Raw genomic sequence first — 27,293 nt, 5'->3', positions numbered from 1 at the left:
TCATCACGGCCAGGCCACTTCCTATGTCTCTTGACATTGCCGCGGCAGAATTAGTCACAGCATCAGATGTAAATTGGCGCTGTTCAAGGATGATAATGAGCGCCAAGATACATGTCGGTGTCGGTGACGCCACGCCGCCGTGATGGGCTGTACCTAAAGCCGCCTTCCATCAGGCCTAATGGCGTTCCGGTAAGGGCAGGAAGGTGGGAGCAGGGAATGGACAAGGAGAGAAAGTTTTCTTGTTTTGGGCGCCTGTTGCGGAGAATGACGTGAAACAAAGTCAATTCAACGATTCAAACTGGAATTACTCAGAAGGCAGAACAATCCGAAACATATCGATTTGATTTGAGTGATGTGTGTCACTTCAGTACTGCAGGAGGCAGCCATTTTGTGAGGCAGATTTCAAACAGGTGCCAACCAGGAAGCTTTTGTCCACTTGCGCCCCTTCTGCTGGATCTAGTGGGTCTTATTTTTATTATACACTTCCCACAAAAAGATACGGTTAATCAGATGAAGTTGAAGGAGGAATCTAAAATGAACTCTATCCTATACAGGTCAACTTAATTTGGCCTTCTCTCCCCTTTTCCATGCCCACGTTCAACTGTTGAATGTCTCAGTACTTGTTGCACAACTTGCTCTTCTCCAGCAAAGTCTGGATTGAAAAAAATCACCTCTGGTGTGTAATTCATGAATGGACATTTCCAAGGAGATTGATGCTTTTCTGTGACTCGTCCAGTCTCCATCTATTTCTCTTGCTCCCTGCTGATGACACACTACTTCCCTGTGAACATTTTTTTGAAGCATCACAATATAGCCAGTTACTACTGTCATCTTGTCATCATTTCGAAATTTAAAAAGCATGGCAAGAACGGTTTAAATCCGAGCTCTGATTGAACCTCTTGTCATCATTTCGAAATTTAAAAAGCATGGCAAAAAGAACGGTTTAAATCCAAGCTCTGATTGAACTAGGAGATGTGCTGGTCGATTCATGAATAAAACACCTGCTGTGTATTTTGTTACAGAACAGCAAGTTGTGCAAAAAGTCTGGGAATGGCTAGATGTGCATTAAAAAGTTTAGAGAGGGACAAATTACATTCATCGAAAGAGGTTACACTTGCAGCATATTTTTAGGTTAATCATGAAATTGCATCCAGAGACCCGAAATCCTTCGCTTTTTTGAGTATTATATGTACATCATGGAGTAGTGTAAAGGTTCACTTCGCTGACCCTGATGCGGCCTGAATGGGGATCATTCCCACCACCAATCACCTGACTGGTGACCAGTGCGCTCATCTGTCAAACCTCCGTCTCACTGTTTTCCAATTGAGAATGCCGGCACATGCATGCGGCGTTTACACTTAGGCTAACATAATACAGTAATGGCTGCCAGTGTTGCCATTTTGCCTGCCCGTGAGCCAGCCAGCGCCTGGCCCAGATGCATACATTTGCCATAATGAGGCAGGTGGCCTCGACAGACGCTCATTCTGTCGCCACGGTGACACCACCGAGCACCGCCTAGCGCTTTGGGCATCTGACTGACAGTGCCAGTCCTAGCTCCGTCCTTCCCACCCTCACTTTTACCGTGTTTTCCCCTCTCTATGCGTCTGTGTGTACATCTACAGTCCTCCGCTTCCCAACAATTCTAAATGAAGATAGCTCGAGGTCATTAACTGAAGTGCCAACACACGAACTGCATTAAAATCTTGCCATAATTAAAATTTAATAAATAATAGATGGTGTATATTTTGCTGTAATTGCCTTCTCGTTAGCCTCCTACTTGCTAATTCGTGCAGGGGAGCTAATTATCGTTTCAATATGAAGCTCGCGGTGTATCCAAAGAGATGTCGAAGATGAAGCAATGAGGTCCCACTGAGGCTATTTCTCAAGGTCAAACCCCTGTTTCCCTCCAAACGCCCTCCCCCCAACAAAAAAAAAAGGGAGCGGTCCAAAATTCCAAATTCCCTGATAGCCGCTTAATTATAAAATTGGTATAGGAAGTGTGAAATGGCACGGATAAAAGCCAGAAGCAACAAGAAGCATTAACGAGAATTCCCAGTGGCCTCAAAGTAAAAACGAAAGCTTAAAATGCAAAATGGGGATTACCAGAAGCTGCTAGCTATACAAAAAAAAAAAAGAAAAAAAAACGTGACAACAGTGAACATTCAAGAAACAAACAATTTTATTCATTTCGTTCATTGTTAGAGCTGTCCTTTAAGTTTTGGTGCATTTGCAGCATGTGGGAGGGGTGAAATCATTTTTTATTTACATGATATAATCACATTGTATGTATAATAATCTAATTGTAACATGTATTTGTTACATATTTTGATGCATTTTTATGCTTTACAAAACATTTCTGTCTGAATTTTGGGGGGAGCATGGAGAGGATTAGGACATTTATATGCAAAACGCGTCTCCACTTACAAAATTTTGTTGTTACGAAATTTCTTACAGAAGTAAGTTTGTAAGTACAGGTACCACTGTGCACCATACTTGATATTGCGGAAACAGAAATACGCTCGCTGGGGTCCATGCATGACATTGGCGGGTAAACTGCAAGACCTCCCCTTACGGATTATGTAGTTGGTCGTGCGTGTGATGTGGGCAATTGGAGACCGCCTTGCAGCCGCGTCCGCATGTGTGTGCGTGTGCGACCCCCACCACATGTAGTAATGGCACTGCTATCAAAGTATTTTTAAGATGATAATGATTATAATTCTTTCAATGAATTGATTTTAACGACTGTCCCACACTTTTGTCTAATTTATGAATGAAATCTGGCGACATCTTCCACACACATCCGCCAAGCTCCGAATCTGTCTGCCTGCACCTCCTATCAAATACACCCATATTGTTTTAACACCAACTCGGCCACACGTTAGACATTTTTTTTACCAAGTGTATGTGTAGTCTACTTTTTGTAACCAAATTTGTAGATGCGCCAGGGGAGCATATAATAGTAAACACCCTTGGTACCATCGCATCTAAACCTCTGTGATCAAATTAGCAGGTGCGTTGGGGGCTTGGCAGCTCCAAGCACATTGACATCACCATACTGTTGTATTCTTCATTTGAAATGCATTTCTAGGTCTTTACCACAGCCTCTTTCAGTTCTTGTTTTTCATTTATCTCTACTAGCAACATCTAGTGAGAGAGAGAATGTTTCTCCACTAAATAGCACTTAACCTGTGTATACACATTTTGTGACATTTTTTGTTTTGTAGTGTGTGGAGATATTTTATTTCCAAAGTGAGTTATGTGCCTTGTCTCAATAAAAGTTGGAAAACACACAAAAAAAAAAAGGGAGAGAGAAATACGTATAGCTGGGAAATAAGACCAAAACTCAAATGGGTGTCGTTCAAAGGCTGCATTGTATTGCACTGTAGCATGCAACATATTTTCTCCCTTGTTTTTCTATTTGAAATGCGTCATTTTGCGTCTTTGAACGCTCCCTGCGTGGCGTCCTCCCGCTGTTTTGTACGCGTTTAATGTATCAGTCATTCGGGTGGGGAGTGACGGCAATGGCATTGTTTTTCAGAAGCGGCGCGCTCTCTCATTTTGCCGCAGCTGCTCCAGGTGAAAGTGAACGTGACACATCTTTGGATGCATGCAGGAGGCATGTTTATTGGGAGAGACGTCTCTTATTCTCCACACGTTTACATCACGCCGAGCTCGGCCAGGGCGCTCTTGATCCAAATCCCTCTGTGGATGCATGAGGAGGTGGGAGGAGCCTGTACATGTTTATTTGTCTGAATGGAAAAGCAATCATTTCAAAGTGGTAGACACAGGAGGTCAGAACTTCACCGGTCGCTATGCCAATTAGTCAATGGTTTTAAATATAGTGATATACACCACAGTCTCCACTATGCTGCAGTGCTACGTTCTTTGAATGCCCTTAATCTTCTCTTGGATCAAATTTGACTCCTTATGGTGCCTGAGAGGTAAATATAATTACTGTACCTTGTGGTTGTTATTGTTTGCCTCTTTCCAATTTATATGTTCAGCGAGGCGTGGTTGTCGCAATTACCCATCCAAATTAAAAACCACCTGCCCTTTAACCTCTGTCACTTCTTTTACTTGCTTTTGGCAAAGGCCAAGACTACGAGCAGTGGGGGCTGATCAATAGAGGGCGCTAGGGTGCTACCCCACCACTCACCTGAATGAGAAAAATGACTTGACTCAACTTGAATGAGACAAAAATTCAATCATGAAAATGAAATTGTTGTGACTGTGTTTTGGGTCCCAGATGAGAGTTGGGATTGTCCTTCATGACGTCCTCTTTATTTTGTCATACATGATTGGGCATGGCCTGAAGACTCAGTTTTTAAGCTCGAGTTGCTCAGTGACACGTCAGATTGTCAAGCTTTCTTCTGTGCCTTCTGCATCCAGACCTGCTCACTGTTATTTGGTATTTTTGTGTTCTGCATCCATCCCTGTTCTCTGTATTTTGAAGAGGAAAAACTCTGTTTGTGCTGTCTGCTTCTGGGTGCAAATTCTGTTGAGGAGAAACATTTTCAACCGGCAGAAGATGCGCCACCATATCCCATTCTGCAAGTGCGCCATAATAGGAAGGAGGAGAGAGGGGTTACGGTGAAGCCAACAAACGTGTTGATAGATACTACTGACTCATGTACAGTATATATTATTAACAATACTGTACATAGCTTTGTATAGCATCATGTTTTTTTTTTTATTAGATTTTTTAAAAATTCAAATCTCTGTCTTCCTGGGCCTTGTTACAAAGTAAAGCTTATAGAAGTTCATCAAACATTCTTCTTTTTTTTATCAAACCTACTCTGTGTAATATGTGGCGACAGGCTCCCAAATAAGATACCGTAATTTTAATGAGTAAAGAACTATCAAGTTTATTATACAACTTTATCCATGTGACAACGTAGACAATATAAAGATTCCCTCCATCCATTTAGAGTGTGCAAAACAACAGCCAGAGAACCAAATTGGGTCGAGGTGCTGATGTAGTCAAAAACTGCGCTGTCCCTTTAAATTAATGAGCACCAGAACATTTCCGCAGTACTTGGCTATTAGGAGGGGAAACTATTTGAAAGTGAATTTTAGATATCCGGTCGTGGGGCTTTTTTTTGCCTGGGAGTGGCAGGTGAGAGACAGACACACACACACACACACACACACACACGCACGCACACGCACACACACACACACACACACACACACGCACGCACACGCACACACACACACACACACACACACACGCACGCACACGCACACACACACACACACACACACACACAGCATGGATGATCAAAAGGGGCCAACGGCTGACGACCATTATGCCAATGACACTCTGAGTAAGAAGTCCAGAGAGCGTGGCGACATGACAGCCATTAGGGATCCAAAGTGGGACTTTAAAGGGCAGCTGAAGGATGACTGTCAGCGCCCAATCAAAGGCGCACCAAGTTAAATCTTCATAATGTATCGCGCAGGAGAACTCCAACGCTTCCAAGGAAAAGAGGTAGAACAAGTGTCCTGTGCACAGCGACGACGCCATGCCCGGGCCCCCAAACATCAAGCAGACCCATGGAACAAAGGCCTGATGAGGTGAGTTCAGAGGGATACCAAACCCAATGGCAGCGAGCGAGCGCCATTGTGCGGATAGATCATTAAGTTTGAGCTAAACTCCAACACCTTTGTTTCATGGGAAAGAGGCATTGAGGAAGTATTACATCACACTTGGTGACCTCTTCAAACTTTTTCACGGAGTGCCACGCACTGTTCTCGCTGGACATCCACAGTTGAGGGCTTATGACTCCATTATTTATTTTGACCAACTAAGCATTTCCATGCATGAAAAAGTCCAACAATAGTCGATGTACTTTTTATTCTTTTTGCGGTTTACATTAAGACAAACCACACAATTGCGACACATTGTAATTTCTTTTCTTGTTGCCGTCTCCCGGCCTTGAATATAAATGTGGTATGATCCCCCATCTTCTGTCATTTTTTAACAACCAGGAAGCAGACTGCTGTTTGCTGACCATCATACAAACAAAATGTTCTTTTACATTTGAATAATTTGTTTTCACTTTTTGCTTTTTGGTATTTGCGTTACAACAGAACAGTTTACCTTATCCAAGAAGCGAATTTAACATGTTTAAGTCACCAACGGTTATCACCAAGCTCTTTCTATAAGGGCACCCGCTTATGTCGTCTGCGAACCGGGCCAGAGCAGTGACGATGCTCCGGTCATGGACGGATCGCTGCGTCCTTTTACACAGAGATTTCTCCATTGCAAGGCTGTCATTGCGCCTCATTTGAAGAGAATGAGAGGAGTTGCTGTGATCGGAGGCTTCATCTACAGCTACAACCTTATTTAAATATGCCGGTTTACACACTTCTGTGAAATTACCCATACCCGGTGGAACACGTCTCAACACAGAGTGACACTAGCCAGTGACTGGTCTTGCACCGTCACAAAAATGGAGCCCGATGTTTTTTTGGGGGGACGTTTGTGTATGATGGAACCATTTCCCACAACAGTGCAAAATGTGCTATTTAAAATGTTTACAATATTTAAAATGCAGCACCAACTTGCAAATCACAAAACCTAGTATAACTCATCCCTTCGCAGATTTATACCGCGCCAAGCATCAGACATGCATTTGGGGAGGGGAATCAAAAAAACAGTTTCAAGAGTCCACTTTTCCCCAAAAGTATCAATAACAGAATCAATAATGGAATCGTAATAGTAAAAATCTGATCAAGTTCCATCCCTGCTTGCACTGGATACAAAAAATAGAGCCCCTTGTGTTTTCATATTTCCTCAATTAATTTGACGTTACAGTACATACTTTCCACAGGATGGCAAACATGCAATGTTTTAGCACGTAAACAACAACAAAAAAGTTGCTTTTATTTTCAATGAGTCATGAGGTTTTCAAAACTGAATAACAAATTAATTTCATTGTTTTGGTATACAGTAAGAACTTGAATAACGAGACATTCATGTTATCTCAGTAATCGCTTTCCTGTTTTTTGTTTTTTTTTTTTTTAACGGGGGGTGGGGGAATCAACCCCAATTGTTTTTTTCTATTTTATTGCTTTCAAAACATATGATAGTTCAGAATTCTTTAGTACATGTATGCAAGCTCATAAGTTATAATGTAAATGCAAATTTCATCCAGATTTTTTGAAAAATCATGGTGTGGCCGACAACAATACCACAAACAAGCAAAACGCTGTCTTCCGATAACATTTGCGAGAACACAGAACCGCAGGACCGGGTGCTTTTATGTGACCACATTGGCCTCGAGGTGTGGCGCTGACACGGGTGGAGCGTTCACTGCCGTTTCTCCCTTCTTGGCATGAGAATCGCGTGTAATGCGTATCCGTGTCGCATAATCAAGGATTTCACACTCTTTGAATCTTTGATGTGGGAGAAGCCCACCACCCTCACTGTAACACACCTCTGATCTGCCTCCAATTAATGATGTCAAATGAATGTGTTTACAGGCTCATTAGATTACCACTGCAGAAGTAGAGCACCGTCCTACCACACACACACACACACACACACACACACGCACACACTCACTAAGGCTTCCTCTGTTTTGACATTCCCTTGGAAGGAGGCCTCATGGCAAACCACCAAAGTACTTTTGCCACCACATTTCATATCTGTGCTTCAGTGTGCTAACTCATCCATGATGGCACACACACACACACACACACACACACACATCTGCACCAGTTTGGAGGCTTTTCAGGGCCGATTTAGGCACAGTGTTCCAAGCAAATCCTCCCTTGAGAATTCCAAGAGCATACAGACTCTTAATGGCAGGTGTGGCCTTTCATACTGTCTGTTAAAGCCTTGATTTCTTCTGTGGTTCACTGTTCTGAATTATTTGAATCGAAAATATGATTGTGCCTTTAGAGCTAATAGCTCTTTTAAATTTGGAATGCAAACAAATGTTAATTTGGAATACAAATAAATAGTTTTTTTTGTTTTTTTTCTTGGAAAAAATTGTTTTGTACAGAAAACAAAGGAAGAATCTGAAACCTACCCTAAATATTTATAAAAATATAGGAAAAAACATCTGCAAATGTGCGGGTGCCACAGGAGTTGATTCTAGTTTTAAGTGGTAATATCACCATTCACCACTAGATGGCAAACGTGGGATTTACAACTTGAGTAACCCTAAAAAAAATGTTGCAGATGTGGAATGATATGCAGGACAAACATAGTACATCAGTAAAATTAAAATTTTGAGTGAGTTTATTTTTGTAAAATTGTGCACAAAATGAATTCTTGCACTTAATGTAGGTTTGGTGTTCAGCAGTTTTGCACAATCCTTGAACGGTAGCTTTTTTTTTTTTTTTTTTTTAATGCAAAAGAGCCATTTGCACTGGAAAAATAATCACAGTATGTGGTTATTTTGTTGTTTGCTTTGTTGTCGGGATCTCCTATACATGCCTTTCGAAATGTATTATGAAAAATGAAATAGATTCAACAGTACATAGTACATATTTTGGACATTTGCACATATTTTGCCCATATTTAAAATGGCGTTTTTGTCACACATCTTTTTTTTCGTACACGAGCCTATCTGGCACTCCAGATGCACCGATGAAAAATAGTGGACCCCTCCACCCCTTAAATTGCTCATCCCTAATTTAGACTCTTCAATTTAGCCAACACATGTTTTGAGAATATGAGCGGAAGCCAGTGTTGCCACAAAAAAACGCAAGCACGGGGAGAACATGCAAACACTACGCAGGAAAGCCCAATTCCAGACTCCAACCCCCAATTTTGCCCATATTTAAAATGGTGTTTTTGTCACACATCTTTTTTTTCGTACGTGATCCTATCTGGCACCCCAGATGCACCAATGAAAAATAGTGGCCCCCTCCACCCCTTAAATTGCTCATCCCCGATTTAGACTCTTCAATTTATCCAACACATGTTTTGAGAATATGAGCGGAAGCCAGAGTTGCCACAAAAAAATGCAAGCACGGGGAGAACATGCAAACACTACGCGGGAAAGCCCAATTCCAGACTCCAACCCCCGACCGACCCTTAGGTCTGTAAACCAAATGTGCTAACCATTACAATGCTGCCATTCAGAGGTGTGTTTTATTGTCAAATAAATGCTTGTTAATTTTACCCATAGACAATCAAGTAAATCCAGTCCAATGACCAACCCTTATCCAGAATTATAGAAGACAAAGCAACAGTCGAGCTCATTACTATGCATCAGAGTTGTTCATGTTTCATTCATCAAGCAACTCACTCACTCGGTCCACACAGCAGGTTGTTAGCATGCAAAGCAGCTTTAACCTCCCTATCACACCCTGTTGGGTTGGAGGTCAGGCCCCCCCATCTACAAGCGCTCTCTCACCGTAACGCACGCCAAGGGGTCTCCACTTTCAATACTGTACACTAATGAGATGAGTGAGAATCACAGGGTCGGGCAAAGCCAGCTGTTGCCATTCATATTTCATAGCTACATATATGTTTCGCCGTACACCTGTGATTGATGTAATGGCTTCTTTAATTGGCAAGGCATGCAAGTTAAGTGTGTAGCTGTGTAGCAGGGATGTGCACAGGAAGTCATTAAAGATGATTACATGTCTACTGTAAGTGAGTATAAGTCGACTGCTACCTGCTATGGAAGTTAGCATTTGTTTCCTGCAAGAACTTTAATTGGCAAGGCATGCAAGTTAAGTGTGTAGCTGTGGAGCAGGGATGTGCACGGGAAGTCATTAACGATGATTAAATGTCTACTGTAAGTGAGTATAAGTCGTCTGCTATGGAAGTTAGCATTTGTTTCCTGCAAGAGGCTGTTGAGTTATAGGTTGCCCCCTGTTGGTGAGGGCTGTCAAATAATTAGCCTCTAACAGAAACGTAGTAGAATGTATGTAAATATTGCCATGTTTGTCCAAAACACAATTTCAAATCAGTTTTGATTTTTGATTTGGACAAGAAAAAAACAGTTTGAATCATTTTTAAAGTGTAGTTGCAGATGCATTTTCATTCATCAAGCAACTCACTCACTCGGTCCACACAGCAGGTTGTTAGCATGCAAAGCAGCTTTAACCTCCCTATCGCACCCTGTTGGGTTGGAGGTCAGGCCCCCCCATCTACAAGCGCTCTCTCACCGTAACGCACGCCAAGGGGTCTCCACTTTCAATACTGTACACTAATGAGATGAGTGAGAATCACAGGGTCGGGCAAAGCCAGCTGTTGCCATTCATATTTCATAGCTACATATATGTTTCGCCGTACACCTGTGATTGATGTAATGGCTTCTTTAATTGGCAAGGCATGCAAGTTAAGTGTGTAGCTGTGGAGCAGGGATGTGCACGGGAAGTCATTAACGATGATTAAATGTAAGTGAGTATAAGTCGACTGCTACCTGCTATGGAAGTTAGCATTTGTTTCCTGCAAGAAGCTGTTGAGTTATAGGTTGCCCCCTGTTGGTGAGGGCTGACAAATAATTAGCCTCTAACAGAAACGTAGTAAAATGTACAGTATGTAAATATTGTCATGTTTGTCCAAAACACAATTTCAAATCAGTTTGGATGTTTGATTTGGACAAGAAAAAAACAGTTTGAATCATTTTTAAAGTGTAGTTGCAGATGCATGATTTTTCACTAGTTAGCCAACATTTATTTTTTTAACAATGTTTTTATTGCAAATCACATTAATAGTAATTTGTGTGTGTGTACATGCATACATTCATAAATACATTTACAATAAATATGTCAAAAGATCGATTAAAAAAGTCATTTAGGGATACATATTGTTCCGCAAAAAATTTATTCACTGTCATTGTTTTCATTTAATACATTATACATTGAATAAGTATTATGGGAGAAAATCTTCACATTGACATTTATAAAATATTTTGTGTGAATTTTGAATTGTACTATTTGGTGGTTGACTAGTTAGCACGTCCGCCTCACAGTCATTGGTTCAAATCCAGCCCCGGGCTTACTTTGTGGAGTGTTCTCCCTGCGCCCGTGTGGGTTTTCTCTGGGAACTCCGTCTTCCTCCCACATTCCAAAAACCTGCATGGTAGGTTGAGTGATCACTCTAAATTGTCCCAAGGTGTGATTGTGAATGCGAATGTTTCTTCGTCTATTTTGTCCCTTGCGATTGGCTGGCAACCGGTTCACGGTGTTCCCTCGCCTAGAAAATGGATGGATGGACAATTTGGCAGCAATTTTAATGTAATAAATATGAATAATTACAAATAATTTTGGTTTAATTGAGTGGTGACAACATCCGCTTCACAATTTTGAAATTGGAGGATCATATCAGGGCTCTGTCATTCGGTTTCATCTGACGGGTTGAATCCACTCAATTTTATTTTGTCAAGTGACCGCACAAAATGAAATCATCTGGATTAAGATACATTTTTAACGAGATGTATGGACCTCCACTGAACTAACATCACTTGCCTCATTCTGCATTGCCTGAATAAAATAAACCACACACATAGACACCATGAAAGTGGTACAGTGAAAAAGATTGCTACCTTCATATTTGTTTTTTGATACAGCGATTTGTTTTAAAATGTAGCAATAGAGTAAACTGTCCTTGCTTACTTGCTCTGCACACTCGCTCATTTTCAAAACACACACACACACACACACACACACACACACACACACGCAAATTTATGCTTTTACATTTATTGCCTCCCACTGGGAAGTCACTGCATTAAGGTTTTTCCCCTCTTACATTCCCAAATGTTGGCTTAAACTGTTAAAAGACTTACTGGTGGTAACATTCCGATCAGGCTTGATCACATGAGCCATTCTGACTGAAGCTTTTTTTTTTTAAAATATAAATATACTGTAATGTAGCCCAGGCATCTTTTTTTTTTTTCACTCCTATGGTCGTCTCTTATGTGGTTCCGCACACTGGAGGCTTTGTGGTTAAATTATGTATTAAGGTCAATGTCAAAACAGGGAAGATGTGTAATCTGCAGGGAGTTTCCTTTTATTCATTATTACAGTGCAGGCTGAGTACAACTGTCAGCCGGCCGTGCTTGTGCTCAGCATGGAAGCGCATCTCTCCTCCCCACCATCATCATCATCATCATCATCATCTCCCCCTTGACTCCCCCCTCCTCTTCCGCCACCCTTCTCTTTATCATCATCCCACTACCTCCTCTCCTGGACAGGCTCCTGATAGATTTAGCCAGCTAACCCATCTCACTTTGGGATCTCCCTCTTCTTACAGTGCCAATCTGAGAGCTGTCAAGTGCTCCTGCATGCCGTGTCATCAATCTAATAAAGAGAGAGGGGGGAATGGGTTGGGGTGGGGAGGCAGGAAGGGAGGTGTCACGCCATCCACTTGTAGTTTGGGGTATTTGTCTAATCTGGAATCATGTCAGGATACAGCGAGGCGACATGCAAGGCCGCCCCGTGTGACTTCACACTTGTGGAGGAGTTTGTAGGGGGGAGCAGAAGCAGATGATGGGTGGGGTTTTTGTTTGCATTTGTCAGGGTGGAATAAAAATCACAAAATTGCAGTATCGACTTAACAAATTCAGATATATGTTGTGACTCAAAGTAGTCACCTACATGTTCTTTTTAATATACACATGAAACAAAGGTTTGCTCCAATATCCGAACAAATATTTGTTGCTATGCATTATGATCAGTTTTGGGTTAAATGTTTTGGGGGCTTGTTGGGCTTTTTATTTGTTTGTCGAATTGCACAATGGAAGGGATCAAACAATTCAAGATATCGTCGCCGATGTACAATTGACTGATTGAGTGATGCGTTCAAAATCCTATTTGTCTAATCTGGAATCATGTCAGGATACAGCGAGGCGACATGCAAGGCCGCCCCGTGTGACTTCACACTTGTGGAGGAGTTTGTAGGGGGGAGCAGAAGCAGATGATGGGTGGGGTTTTTGTTTGCATTTGTCAGGGTGGAATAAAAATCACAAAATTGCAGTATTGACTTAACAAATTCAGATATGTGTTGTGACTCAAAGTAGTCACCTACATGTTCTTTTTAATATACACATGAAACAAAGGTTTGCTCCAATATCCGAACAAATATTTGTTGCTATGCAGTATGATCAGTTTTGGGTTAAATATTTTGGGGGCTTGTTGGGCTTTTATTTGTTTGTCGAATTGCGCAATGGAAGGGATCAAACAATTCAAGATATCATCGCCGATGTACAATTGACTGATTGAGTGATGCGTTCAAAATCCTGCCAGTAAAACAAACATTGACGCCAAAAACACTCCAGCCCTCCCTCGACCTTCATCCTCCACCGTGACCACTCCTCTCGCTCTCCACTCGTGGTGCTCGCCAAAATGACTCCTGACTGCTGGGCCTAATTAGCGGCTCCTCACTGACCCGCACTGGGGCGAAAGGCCTCGTCAGAACACTGATTCGACATGAGCCCCGCGCCGGCCCAGCGCGTCACGCTAATGAATACTAATGAACGATTAGCACTGCGGGGACACGACAACATGTCAGCGCCGTCCAAGTGCCGAGGCGGGAAAATGACGGCGCGCGAATATGCAAACGTCTCAGCGGAGATGGTGGGTGGAGGCGTAGAAGGCGTGAAGGTTAAACAACAGAGTGTGATGCATTATGCTCAACAGTACAACAGTGTCTATATTGTTTTGACCTTCACTTTTGCGAGGCAGTTTTAAGTCGACTTCGACTTGACACTGTGAAGAACTATTTTTAGTACTTTTAAGTGGGTGTGCACTGCAGCCACCCTCACTTGGCCAAATTCAGAATATTACTGACCTTGCCTTCAAAAAGTCCTGACCTTTTTTCATAGAATGTTTGCAGCTAATATCCAGCATTTGTAAATTCCTCTACTGCAGAAAATTTCACTTACTGCTTGTTTGTCTTGCTGCCTTCGGTTTTGACTTCAGGAAGTGAAAAGTATCATCTATGCCAGGGGTAGGGAACTCCGGTTCCTTGAGAGCCATATCCTGCCTGTTTTGGATCTCTCTCTACTTCAACACACCTGATTCAAACGATCAGCTCATCGACAAGCTTTATCGAAGCCTGAAACGATCATGATCAATTGGATCAGATGTGTTGGATTAGGGAGAGCTCTAAAACAGGAAGGGTATGGCTCTCGAGGAACCGGAGTTCCCTACCCCTGATCTTTGCCCTCAATAATTAGGTCATTGACGAATATTCAAATTCTAGAACACCAGAGTGTCTTGAGTTTAGGCTCATCATCCACCTATGCTATTGGTTTTATAGCATCTGACTGAATGTGATCAGAGAGTATCAGATATGGTTTTTGCGGCCATCACTTTCTTCTTATTTGTAGCTCTTTGTGCCTTCACTTTTGTCTTCAGTAGTGAAATGCAGACTTTGTTGATTTCGGATCAGGTTGTTGGTTGTGGCATGGGAAAATATTACATTCCTTTGCCTTCCTATAAAGTCTTAACTTGCTTTGTATCCAGCCTCCACTGCAGACGCTGTCATTTTCTGTTTTTTGTCTTCATTTTCTTACCCAATAATGAAATTGAGCTGTAAAAAGTGTTAATCAGGTGACTTATGTAGTCTTTCAAGAATATTGAATTTCTTTTCCTTCAAAAAGTCTTCATTTGTTTTCACAGTATGTTTTGGCTCATTATCTATTTGGCCTATTTGTCTTGTAACATTCGATTGAATGTGAGGAGTGCACAACATGCAGTTACATGCTTCATCTGGCCTTCACTTGCTGCTTGTGTTTTCACATTTCACTTCAATCAGGTCTCAAGACTTTTTTTTTCCTTAGGGAACATATTTAGACCCAGTATCCATGTATCTGATCAGCGAGTGTAGGAGATGCATTGTTAGGCCTTCAGTTGCTGCTTGTTTGTGAATCTTGCTGCCTTCATATTTGTGAATGCCATGAGTTGTAGGTTCCTTTCTTATTTCCAAAGCACCAAGTGTGTCAATGTTTAGTTTGTGTATCTACACGCAAAGCAAAGTGTATGGGTATTTGTTTGTCAGTCAGTGAAGAGAACTCCAACTTCCCGGCGCGTTTGATCTGCGCGTACATAATCTCCCACTCTTTGAATTTCAATTCCACTGTCATGTAAACCCTTTTCATCCCCGCCGACTGTTGCTGCTCTAAGAATAATATTCAACTTTTAGGTCACAGCCAAATGCTAATCAGGTTGCTATTTTAATTAATATATCCCTGCAGGTTTCCAAATCAAATCAGCTTTAATGCTGCAGCATGCACGATAAATTACAGCCCACCCCAAAATAAAACCATTTCAATGAAGAAAGGATGGTTTTAAGGTGACACGGGAGCCGCTCTCATTTGAACTGTGTTTACATAATTGCTCATTGTTGTTTCATGAAATTATCATTCACAGGGGACTGATCAAGGTATCACCGGTTGTCGAAATATTCGCTTTGCTCACATTTCACGTCTTAGTGCTTATCTTTTTAAACCTCCGTCGTTCTCGATCTCGTTCATACTCCTGTTTCAATTCTGTTTTGTTTCTCTTGTTAGCGCTGTTTTTGTTTTGGTATTGTTATTAGTCGATTTAGGCACATTTTAAAAGAGGATTAAGATGATTCTTTCAACTTATGATTGGGTTCATCTATGCCTCTATGAGAAATAAAGTGAAAAATGGAGAACCCCTTCAAACATTTCCCTGTTATGATTCCGGACGTCCGAAAGCGTAAGAAGCCACTAGTCCCCCTGCCAAAAATCTTGATGCAGTTTCACTGTGATAATGAGTCATTAAAAATATATGCGTCTGTGCTGTCATACAGTCGCTTTGGTTTCTGTATGTGAGGCCTTTGGGTGCTGTCAGAGCCCACAAGTCTTAAAAGGCTGATCCTGCCACAAAGAAAAGATGACAGGTGCCTCGTTCCATAATTCAGTGCCAGAAGGACAAACACATGCCGCTATTGTCATTACCTGTGGGATTGTTGCCCTGTCTTGCCCTTTTCTTCAACACTTTATCTCTGCTGCAGTATTTTTTTTCCATGTCAAGGTAGATGCCACTAATGCATCAGCTGTCATTTTATGTTAAGTGTTCTTTTGATGGCGGCGCGGGCACCCGCAGTGGCTCCTCTTGTTGTCTGTTGTCTGTTTAAGAGGGAGGAAATTTCATCTGTGCTGTATGACAGCACATTTGATAATAAAGTTGTACTTCATACTTGATGTTGATGACATTAATAGGGGACATATATGCTTTGCTGTAATGTACACATAGACGACTGGGTTGCGGGGGGTCTTCTGGTGGTTTGAGGATGATGTGCAGCCTAATAAGAAGTGCCACTGACTTAGAAGACAACTTTTACAAATGTAAGCTTCACGTTGCTTCCTAATTGGGCTATCGTTCACCTATAATGAAACAGGTTTCAAATTTCCAATGGCCCAACCATTTTCTGAGTAAAGCAAGATGAAAATTTTTCATCTTGAACCTTTCCGAGACATGTGACAGTCGTAGCTTTTCTGACTCCGATCAGAATCTGGGAAAATCTTCTATTTGGTCCCCATCAGTATGTGTCTACCTCTTTGAAGTTGTAAAAACGTTGAATGTGCACGTGCTACTGATAGTTTGTGTTACATGTGTAAATATATGTGTAAATAATATGAAAAATACTATGTTGAATTTTTTTTCATGTCTCATTGGTAAATGTGCCAAAGTTCAACGTGTGCGTTAAGACAACCACACACCGAGCGATCACGCCTAATGCCCGTGAAAAAATTGCAGTTTTCTCGCGCAGTGTGTGTGGTTCTACAGCTAGTTTTAATGAACACCGACCTCTGCAAGTGTATATTCAAAATTTAAATCACAATTTCAGGGCATTGTATAAATGCCAATCAAAATGCCACATGTGCTAGCACGATGGACAAGTGGTTTGATTGATTTTGTTTTGATCCCTTAAGAAGGTGAAAAAATGTGTTGCAATTCCAGCACCGTTCACCTGATTTGAATGTAAACACCCTCAAATTAAAGCTGCACTTAAGCAGATCTTGATTGTTTCATTTCAAATCCATTGTCATGTTGTACTGAGCTGGAATGCCAAATATTGATGGACTTGAGAGATAGTTACGTATGTGATGTCTGTATATATGTGTAAGTGCAAGTATTTGTATGTTTAGCACACTTCAAAATGAAGAGATGGGTTAATTAATGTTGTTGGGGGGAAATCTTGAATTAAAGATGTAAATCCTGACACTTTGGCATGAGGGACAGTGGTCTCCAAGGTCTGGATTATTCTTAGCGTCTACCAATTAACACCATGTCTCTTCTTTTATGTTCACTTCAATTAGGAGCCTTTACCATTTTTAAATTCTTTTCTTCTCACAAGTTGGATAGTGTCAGTGAGGCTGATCAAAGGCGGCCGCGCACCATAGGTAACGCTGCTTTGCATAAAGACATCTGCATATTTCCTTTTCGCATGAATTACAAGTGCCGAGGCAAGCATCTGCACCAAGATGCTCAACACTTAGAACTGCACATGGAGTAACACCAGGTTCCAAGCCATTGATAACCATTAAGTGTTAAAGAATACATTGGAAGAATTAAAAGGGAAGTCCACTCTTTTGGCAATCATACGTTCTGTGCGCCCCCACTATTCTAAACACGGTATTCTGATTCATATGTTTGTGGAAAATGAATAAAGCAACAAATTCCACCCGTTTTTGTCCATCTCAGGGGGCAGCCATTTTGCCGCTTGCTGTCGACTGAAATGACATCACAGTGTCAAAGGCTGAGCCTTTAGCCGCTAAAAGCTCAGCTTGCAAACATTACAAGACCAAACCCAAACACCAGGTGAGATGTGACAGTCGTTACCCGAGTCCTGTGATGTCATTTTCAGTCGACAGCAAGTAGCACAAGGCAAAAGAAAATGCTGACATTATGTCTCTTATTTATTACATATGAGAATTTTAAATTTTGGTAGAGATTTTAGCAAGTATCATGGAAGTTGTCATGTTTGATTTGCTTTCGCGGGCCACATAAAATGATGTGGTGGGCCAGATCTGGCCCCGGAGCCTTGCGTTTGACACCTGTGCTTTAGGGGATCCATAGGGAGGGACCGACCTGCCATAAATAGCAAAACTCTGTGAATAATTGACACCTCACCTGAAGAGCTTTATAATTGTCTATAGATGGTACAAAATTGTGTTTTGTTTCTACTTTTGCCGAAGTTAAACTTTTCAACTCACTTCACCACAGTTACTTGGCACCATCATGTCCCAAGATGGCACTCAAGTAATGATTCTATTGCATTGGCCTACGTTCCAAAACAGACAATGGTTGAAAATCGCCTGGCACAAGCAATATTTCGATCTGACATACAGCTGTCTTGCTAATGTACGTAACAAACGTTTTTGTTGCGTTTATATTATATTTGATTGATTATTCTCTGCTCCAAGCCATCTAATGGACTGACAAATGAAGCGTGACCCTCACACACATCAGATGCTTTGTTTGTGCATCATGATTGCATTCCTTTGTTAGCTCCACCAATAAATCAATGGGCAAATGAAGTGAGCGGCGCAAAGCGATAGGCACCGTTCTATTGATGTTCGCTCTTCCTGCACATATTGAACGCTCTTAAGGCCAAGTGCTGACATCGGAATAAAGAGGACGGCGTGCGGTTCAGCAGCCTCGGGCAAAAGGGAGCCATGATGAAGAAGAGGAAGAAAGACCCATCTTCTGAGTCTGAAGTGCATCCAAAGTGCTCTTTGTGGTCATGTTTAACTGCTTAAAAAGGCTCTTTAATGAGACACATGGAGGGTAATATAAGGAGGAACTCCATTCTAGTCATAATTACAACATAACTGTGATGAATGAGGATTTATGTGTGTTAACTGTTGGCACTCCTACAGCAGCCCAGGCTTGTTTTGAAATGTGTCACTTTAACTGAAAATTCCAAACAAAGCCAGATGTTGTATATATATCACGTTTGACATTGCATAGATTTAGAAAGGAGTATTTTTAAATGCGCTGAACTTTCACCCCCAGTGGGGAGCTGACAGTATATTTGATCCATTGTTCTTGACTTTGTGATAATAATAATAATAAAAAATGGAATTAAAGGTTGGCACATTCAGACATCAAAACTTGACGTCTGTGTGTTTTCATAACCTGAGTGTCACAAGGCATTAGGAGGAAATGATGCTGGGAGAACGCAGCAGAGACTGCCATCTAGTGGTCAAATGGATATCTAGCTGGACCGGAAGAAAGCACAAACGAGGAACATCGAACAGAAATGGTCATGTTCGTACCCAACTCCGGCCGGCATACATCTGAATTTTCCCTAAAAATATTAATGTATTTAATAGCTGAGAAGTAAAGTCAATTCTCATTTTGTCCATGGTATAAACTTGGAAAGAATAAAGTTGTATACTTTTTCAAGAAAAATATATTCTTGAGATGTCATAAAAAAAGTCATGTTTTGTATTACAGTCCTAATACTACCAGAATAAATGTGGACATTTTTAAAAATTATAACTATTCAGTTTATTTTGTTAGTTGTGTTTAATGGTGGGGAGGGGGGAGTGGATTACTAATCGCGCGTCAATTCATTTCCATTGGCGTTAATGTCACTCTAAATAAAAATGAAGTCGATCTACATTATTTCGATACATACAATAAACAACTGGAAAATAGCATGAAGTTCCGTTATGTACGACCATGCATTTTTAGTTCTTAAATTTCACTCACAGTACTAAGCTTGATTATGGTGTTGCTCCTCTGCCCTCCTTTTTAACGAGAGGCACTCGTCAGGGGAGGGACAGCGCCAGAGCTTTTTTTTTTTTTGATATCGCAGTAAGGGGGCCGACATTAACGCTCATAATTTATAACACCAATCAAGCGGGGGTTGACAATAATTAGCAGCTGTTTATTGTTTGCTTATTGTTGTAGTCTCATCCTATTTGGAGGTCGGCAAGCGGAGAGCCTCCTTTGAAGTGTGTTAGGCGACGCTTTCAAGATGAAAAGGAGCATAACAGGCGCTCATTGTTGAACTGCGCACAAATTGATCACCTTTTTGTGCAAAAAAAAAAAAGTGTTTCATACGTTGTTTGAGATCAAAATAAAGATCGTTGACGGAATAACATCAATATGCAAAGTGAAGGCTTCATTGTCGGTCTATCCTAAGCAAATGGTCTTCCCTTGTTTCTCCTCGCTGCAAAAACACGTTGACAGCATCAGTGACTGATTTCAAATATACGTCCTCACCAGGCTGGTGGCTCTTGATGACGTCATTATTTTGACATCCTCTTCTTAGTTGGTCAGAGCAGAACTTTGGATATCGGAAAACACATCTGTAGGTACAGTATAATTGCACACATCACGATGAGCATGATGTATTTTATTTAATTTTTCATTTCATTTCATTCATTTCATTAGATGGAAATGATCCAAATTAACTTGATTGGCCTGAAAAATTAATTTATCCTGGTTCATCTATCTATGTCATTTATGTATGGTGACAGGCAGAACAATTAAAAGTCTCTCCACAACCCCTACACATCACTCAATTAAGGTTGGGAAAGGACCGTCATGTATGATGAGGCACTTCTCATTACAGCCTTGATTTTACTCGCAAATAAGTACCAAAAAAATGTGGTTCATATATAAAATCGTTTCAATAGAGTCTTGGCCATCATCCTGGCCAAGAGTCATTGTGGTTGTCTATGACATCGGGCGGGCTAACGCTAATGGTCGTCCAGACAACCCTGCGCAGTTCTCCTTGTTCACAGCTTGAAAGTAAGAAAAAGATGGAAATAAACGAGGCCTTGGTGCTAGCAAGGTCGTTAGCGCTTGCTTTTATCCTCCTCTGCACTTATTGGAGGTTAGGGAAGCCTGTTCTCCATCACCCAAGGCCTCACCTTTGAAAAACCGAACACACACACACACACACACACACACACACACACACACACACACACACACACACATGCACAGGTATCTCTTTCATTTGGCCTGCTTGAATTTCATCATTCACTTTTACATCACATTAGCGGGAGGTGGGCGTGTCGGCGCGTCACGGGGCCGCTGTTACTCCAAGAGAAGATGTGAATAATGTACGGACCGAGACGGCGGCAACATGGCACACCACGGAAACACAGAGGAGGAAGGGGAAAAAAAATTCAAGGACTTATCTACATAAATGTGGGCCTGGATTTTATTGCATTACAACGTGGATTGTTTCATGAAAGGGATGCGAGTCAGTCAGCGAATATCAAAGTAGTACAACCAACTGCTTTAATATGATTGACAAGCTGTGTCTGCCTATTGTTTGACAACAGATGAGGACATATTTGATTTAAAAGAGCGTCTTTATTTCTTTTATTGTCATTGTTGGAGAATTAATGGGGGGAAAAACACTTCAACAACCTTGTGCAGCTGTGTGATATTTAACAAAAAAAGCACAGAAAACTATACATAGCCTTAAAAATACATAGCAAACACTTGCATATTCGAGGTTTGGCATTCGGAAATACTTCTATTCACACATTTTGGGGGGACTTACTCTGCATTACTTGCTGAAAAAAGGTCATCTATTTGCTGCTTTTGTGTTCAGGCCAAAACAATACCATCTCAAAGCATGGCATCTCTTATAATAATATAATCCATATTTTTTATAGAACTAATCTTCATATGAGTCGCAGGTAAGCTGGAGCCTGTCCCAGCTGTCATTGAGTGAGAACCTAGGGTAGACCTTGGACTGCTCGTCAGCCATTAATAGGACACAATGTAAATAGCCAACCATTCAGGTTCAAATTCAGACCTATAGGCAGTTTTGAGTCTTGAATAATTATGACATCCATGTATTTGAAATGCGGGAGGAAGTTGGGGTACCAGAGAGAAAACCTACACAAGCAGGGGGAGGACATGCAAATGAATTCAAATCATGGATCGCATGACTGTAAGGCAGATGTGTTAACCACAAGTCCATCATACTACCCCAACATAATGTGCACAGAAAGAGAGAGAAAGAGAGAGAGAGTAAGAGAGAGAGAGAAACATACATTTTATATGGTCCAATGTAAATACATTATATATGAATGCATTGTAATGATATAGTTCGATCTTGTCACATTGCACTAGAGGGGTATTGTATAAGATCTTTAAGTACATCAGTTATAAATTACACTTCCGTGATGCTAATGGGAATAGTGGAAATTTACACCAACAGGCTGCTTCTTGAGAGCGATTAGGTATCATGTAATTATTGCACAATGAGGAACCAAGATGGTGTTAGCATTCTGTTGACTCGATACCTCTGTGTGAATCAAAACTGAGCCTTAATACTTTTCGGAAAGCAAAGTTCTGATATTCGATCTCAGGTATTCCTAATTTTACACCAATGATGCTTAAATGTGGCTCCCTATTGGCATTCTCAACACGAGGTTCTTCCCCTTTCTTATAGCCTTTGATGAATATGTGATAAGAGAGGAAAATCTCCAAAGGCCTCAATAGGCAGACGCATTGTTTCCATTTTAAAGGCACATCTGAATGAAAGGAGCGCCCTCCATTTTTTTTTTTTTTTTGTACTGAATCTAAATGTTGACTCAAGACAGTTTGATTGTGCGCCTTGTGATTCTCTTAAGGAATGAAGAAGAAAAAACAAGCAGTGTAAGCCATTAAAGAGTTTCTGACTACTCAATGCCATTTTGGGAGGTTCATAATCACCACGGTTCATTTGAACAGCTTTATCAAACAGGGGAAATGTTTGGGATCAAAGTCGTTCCCGGTCCAAAATATCGCAAGAGCTGCGGCGCCGTTCTTGTAAAATAGTCGCGAGCGCTTATTTCAACAATGTGAGGCTATTATTGGAAAGCAGATCCATCCACTAATCTATCACAGTGACTTTGAAGTGGTGCACACTTGAAGGCATTTCAAGAGCACAGTGAAGGCTCACATTCCTGCAGGAGTACAACATGTTCAAATCAGACTGTATACCACCTGAAGAAAAAAAAAACACATTTTTATTCTCACTTTGAGCTCTACTGTTTTTTTTTTTGATAGGCAGTGAAACATGGTCACTTAACTTTTACATTGTAGAGCAGATGGAAAAATCATATCAAATACTAAGTAGGAGGCAATTATTTGCTCAACTGCAGATTGGGGAGGCATGTTGATTGAGGGGAATGTTTAATAGATTGCATGCAAATGCATGCAAGGTAAATAGTATTATCAAGTAAAAAAAAAAAACAAAATAATAATAATACTACCATGGAGCAATCCAGAGAAAGGACAAGAAATGAGTCAGGCTGAGTATATAAGCGGAGCGTAAACATGGATGCATAGAACGTTGAAGCATGATTCAGTCAGACTCAATCGGAATACTCATGGTTATTGAAGACGTCGCCACATTAGGTTAATCCGACAAAAGGGAGACTTTGACGGAACCTGCACACGGAAATACACAACACTGAGGAGCGACCGCTTCATCATCTACTGGAATACTAACGATCCTTTCAAGTTGTGTCTCATGTTCTGTCGCATTTGGTGTGCCTTCCGTCCCGTTCTACCACAGCGAAGGTGTTTGGTAGCGTTCGGTCATGGCGCAACATGGCATGTGACGGTTAAAGGGCCTGGCGTGATACAACTGTGTCAAGTGCCCACTTGACAGATCTGTGATCTCCCTTTCTAACTTTACATCATCCGCCAATGGAGATCTGTGCCCAGTTCCTTCGGAATTCTTTGTGCGCTTTGACCTCCATGCATGAACTCGAGTAAATCATTTTCTTCTTCCGCCCTGTCAATGACTGCGCCTCTGGCGCACCGATTATAAAGTGAATGAGAGAAGTCTCTTCGAATTCGGGAAAAATAAGTCAGCTATGTTCACGCCTATAACGGCTGGATTAGTGATTTAGTTGTTGACAGGAAAAGAATATGTTTTCTTGCTTGTTTTGGCTGAACTGATGAAACTCAGATCCACTTGATCTTCCTCATCACATTCAGAGCACAACAGAAGTCTTCTATCGCCAAATGTGTGTGACATCGTTTTCGTTGTTTTCACAATTTCCCAGATCTTTTTCAAGACATTTATCAAACCTCTCATACAAAAATGCATTTTTCAAAAGATTTAACACAGCTGTTAGTCATAGACATTTTTTTTCACAAAATGTTTTTTGTCTTTTTTTTAAATACCGTTCCCATCCCAAAAACCACAACTCAAAATATATTTCTGGGTTTGGATGCCATTCTCTCCAGTACAAGTCCTTAGCTGGACGGGCAGATACGTGGATGGATGGATGGATGGATAGATAGATAGATGTGACTGCATAATTTGACAATCAGAGCATTTGAATTAGTGGCATAAACTACACCGAATAAAACAAACAAACTTGTGGAAGAAAGTTAAATCCTAAGCGTTTAGATTTCTACTTTATGCCTGCGGACTGTGGCAATAAACAACACCAAACAGCACAAATCCCTGGCCGCCACACAATACTTTCAAGTGCGTGTGACGGTTAAAGGGCCTGGCGTGATACAACTGTGTCAAGTGCCCACTTGACAGATCTGTGATCTCCCTTTCTAACTTTACATCATCCGCCAATGGAGATCTGTGCCCAGTTCCTTCGGAATTCTTTGTGCGCTTTGACCTCCATGCATGAACTCGAGTAAATCATTTTCTTCTTCCGCCCTGTCAATGACTGCGCCTCTGGCGCACCGATTATAAAGTGAATGAGAGAAGTCTCTTCGAATTCGGGAAAAATAAGTCAGCTATGTTCACGCCTATAACGGCTGGATTAGTGATTTAGTTGTTGACAGGAAAAGAATATGTTTTCTTGCTTGTTTTGGCTGAACTGATGAAACTCAGATCCACTTGATCTTCCTCATCACATTCAGAGCACAACAGAAGTCTTCTATCGCCAAATGTGTGTGACATCGTTTTCGTTGTTTTCACAATTTCCCAGATCTTTTTCAAGACATTTATCAAACCTCTCATACAAAAATGCATTTTTCAAAAGATTTAACACAGCTGTTAGTCATAGACATTTTTTTTCACAAAATGTTTTTTGTCTTTTTTTTAAATACCGTTCCCATCCCAAAAACCACAACTCAAAATATATTTCTGGGTTTGGATGCCATTCTCTCCAGTACAAGTCCTTAGCTGGACGGGCAGATACGTGGATGGATGGATGGATGGATAGATAGATAGATGTGACTGCATAATTTGACAATCAGAGCATTTGAATTAGTGGCATAAACTACACCGAATAAAACAAACAAACTTGTGGAAGAAAGTTAAATCCTAAGCGTTTAGATTTCTACTTTATGCCTGCGGACTGTGGCAATAAACAACACCAAACAGCACAAATCCCTGGCCGCCACACAATACTTTCAAGTGCGTTCGCGGCGCTTATTAGAGCAGATTGCTGTTGGCCCACTTCACAGAGCAGCCCGTGCAGCATGGCTGACAGCAGCACTGCACACATGAACTCCTCGCTTAGCACGGTGCTACGCTAAGCAGCAGTACCCCTGTGGTTTCAGCCTCGGCCAAATACTTTGAAATGTCCTTCAAGGCATGAAAAAAATAACATGCACTGCAGTGCTTTTGGCTAAAACATCTTATTTGTACGCTGTAATTACACTTTGAAAAGTAGCAAAGTTTCAACTTTAAAAGACTTCTCACTTTTCATCTCTGCATTGCTGATATTGATTAGGTTCTCGTGAGCCTGGAAAGAAAAGAAAAGGCTGGATGTTGTGAAAGAGAACAAAGAGCTTTTTAGCGGCCGCCTTCAACTTTGAATGTTTCACGTGTGATTTGATGTGATTACCAAGGGAAACAAAAGAATGCAAAAAAAAAAAAAAAAAACGTCAATAATCTTCACAAGTCTTCATTTCTTCTTTGGAAAAAACAAAGGCATGACACCGACTGGAGGCAAATTTACAGATTCGATATAATTGGACATAATTGGCCTTAATCTATTTATATACAATAGTGGTCAACTGCAAGTCTGCTGGTGTTGATTCAACACCAGAAAATGTTAATTTTTACTGTGTAAGTATCTATGCCAGTGGTTCTTAACCTTGTTAGAGGTACCGAACCCAACCAGTTCATATGCACATTCACTGAACTCTTCATTAGGGAAAAATAAAAATATGATTTTTTTTTTTTTTTAAACAAATTCAAGACATAAAAAAGTGCATGTATTAAAAAGAGAAAACAACCTAAATAAAATTTCAAGACATAGAGTAAGTATATATACGTTTTTTTTAATTGTGCACAAAATGAACCAGCCTTTGATGGCCAAGCCAGTGTGTCATAACTAATTGATATGTTGAGTCAGGTGTGCCTTAACATTCATGGCAGAGGCTCCTTCGAACCCCTGAGACCATATCACCGAACCACTAGGGTTCGATCAAACCCAGGTTGAGAACCACTGATCTATGCATACACACTACCTGGTGTTAAAGTAACCTTTACCTAAGTGTTAAATGTTCAACCCTCAATAGTGTGTTACAACAACAAAATGTAGTGTTGACTGTGCAGTATAAATGATACGATTGAGTTTTGAGTACACTCATACAGTATATACTGTAGATAGCAGGCTTAACTGGCAGACACATGTATCAAATGTCTGTTCGAGGATCCATCAGCGCCTTCATTTCTTGTCTGAGAATGTTTGGAGTTGGCAGAAGCATTTTGTTGATCTTTTATAGAGTAACCATTGAGTCAGTCCTGCGCTATGGAATAACCAGTTGGTTTGGGAACCTAACTGTTAAATCTAAAGCTCAGATAACCAGCTTGTTTAAGACAGCAGGGAAGGTAATCGGACAGCCCTCACCACCTGCTCCCCAGGACATATACTGTATGTCCAGTCCGTTATTCAACAGGCCAACAACATTTTAGACAATCCTTTCCATGTGCTACACTCCCAATTCGAGCTCCTAAACTCAGGAAGGAGGTATAGGACTCTTCTCTGCAAATTAAACCGATATACAAACTCATTCATACCGCAGGCTTTCATCTTAATTAACAAACAATTACAGGGAGGCAGACAGACAAACAAGAGGACATAAGGTGTGTGGGGAGTGCATATGCCTGTAATGCATTGTCCAATGTGTGTAGAGTATATATTGTCCTGTACTGTATGTATTGTCCAATAGTGTGTCATGTATGTGGTATGTATTGCTCAATGCATGTAGCAGCACAGAGGGCCTGTCCTCCGAGACAAGTTTCCCCTATGGGAGACCAAATAAAAGTCAAATTCAAATTCAAATTCAATTCAATAAATGAATGTTTATGCCAGCACTATACAGCATGGGGAAAAATAGTCCATGACATGCCAATACCCATATTTACGAATTGGGGAAGAGAGTGACAATTG

The 27,293-nt window shown here is 41.0% G+C and overlaps 1 protein-coding gene across 1 annotated transcript in view; it reads left to right on the top strand.

The window, feature by feature from the left end:
- The window catches only part of ppp2r3b (protein phosphatase 2, regulatory subunit B'', beta), a 56,346-nt gene that overhangs the window by 3,872 nt on the left and 25,181 nt on the right, over window positions 1–27,293 (top strand). The window contains exon 2 of the mRNA XM_019860240.1: window positions 5,463–5,577. The gene's annotated coding sequence lies outside the window, so the exon portion shown is untranslated. The remainder of the gene's footprint in view (window positions 1–5,462; window positions 5,578–27,293) is intronic.

The sequence above is a fragment of the Hippocampus comes genome, unplaced genomic scaffold (assembly GCF_001891065.2).
Source record: "Hippocampus comes isolate QL1 unplaced genomic scaffold, H_comes_QL1_v1.1 scaffold39, whole genome shotgun sequence".
In the NCBI taxonomy this organism is placed as follows: Eukaryota; Metazoa; Chordata; class Actinopteri; order Syngnathiformes; family Syngnathidae; genus Hippocampus; species Hippocampus comes.
This window is presented reverse-complemented; position numbering and strand designations above follow the sequence as displayed.